Source organism: Hypanus sabinus, chromosome 31 (genome assembly GCF_030144855.1).
Source record: "Hypanus sabinus isolate sHypSab1 chromosome 31, sHypSab1.hap1, whole genome shotgun sequence".
NCBI classification, from domain to species: Eukaryota; Metazoa; Chordata; class Chondrichthyes; order Myliobatiformes; family Dasyatidae; genus Hypanus; species Hypanus sabinus.
Window position 1 is genome coordinate 14,543,097 of NC_082736.1, and position 1,305 is coordinate 14,544,401.

Sequence of the window (1,305 nt, forward strand, 5' to 3'; positions counted from 1 at the left end):
TCATTCCTGTGATCATTCCCGTGAATCTGCTCTTGATACGCTCTAATGTAATCCCTTTCTTCCTTCGATAAAGTACCCAAAATTGCTCACAATACTCCGTGTGAATTCTGAACAATGCCTTTGAAAGCATTCTGTTGTTTTTTTTTTTTAAATTTGAGGTACATAAATTCATCAGAATTATTGATAGGGTGAATGGAAATATTTTTGGTAAAGTGCAAACAGGTCTGGAGGGCCGTGGTTTAAGTTGAGAGGGCAGAGATTTAAAACATGAAGGACTGGCATTTTCACCCTGAAGGTGGGTGGGATATGAAACACGCAGACAGTGGAATTGTTTGAGGCTTGTACAATGAGAGAATGTAAAATGACACGCTTTCAGTGTTGGAGTGGCTGTGGGACTGGCAAAATGCAGATATTTGTGAAAACTCTGACAGGGAAAACCATCGCCCTTTAGATTGAACCAGGTGACACCATTGAAAATGAGAAAGCCAAAGTCCAGGACAAGGAGGAGATTCCTCCTGACCAGTAGCATTAGACCTGTGTAGGAATGCAGCTAGAGGAGGAACGTAACTTCTCTGATTACAACATCCAGAAAGAGCCCACTCTGCATCTGATGCTGCGTCTGAGAGGTGGTGATCTGTCACAAGTGCTATGCTCGCCTGTGTCCTTATCCGACAACCTGTTATAAACCCAAGTGTGGCCACACAAACAATCTGCGTCCCAAGAAAAAGCTGAACTAAACACCATATTCTGTTGCCCACGTTAGACTTGCATTTGTCCTAAGTTTCCAATAAAATTTGGTTGCATTGCCAAAGAAAAATGACACACAGGCAGGTATATGGATAGTGAAGGGTCAGAGGGATGTGGGACAAATTCAGACAGATGGGACCAACTCAGATGATTTTGGTTAGTATGGACGTGGAGCCACTATTTTCATACTTTGGGAAATAGTATTTAATTTTAATTATACTCTTCTTATTCTAATTTAAACATCTCCCACAGTTGGAATTTCTATTTTCTGTCCATGTAAAGGTCTTTGCATTCAAAGTCAACAACTTCTCCTCCACAATCACCATCGGCACTGATGCACATCAAGGCTGTGCACTTGGCCGATACTCTACTCACTTTATACCTGTGAGTTTTGGCAATGTACATCTCCAATACCAAATTAAAGTTGTAGATGACACCATTGTTGCTGGATAAATCAAAGTTGGTGAAAAATTTGCCATCAGGAAGGAAATAGAAAATCTGGTGAATGGTGTGAAATCAGCAACTCCTCACTCAACATCAGCAAAAACAGAGAATTGA

The 1,305-nt window shown here is 40.9% G+C and overlaps 1 pseudogene; it reads left to right on the forward strand.

Annotated features, from left to right (window-relative positions):
* The first annotated feature begins 403 nt into the window (after positions 1-403).
* Positions 404-737, forward strand: LOC132383659 (ubiquitin-like; annotated as a pseudogene).
* The last annotated feature ends 568 nt before the right edge of the window (positions 738-1,305 follow it).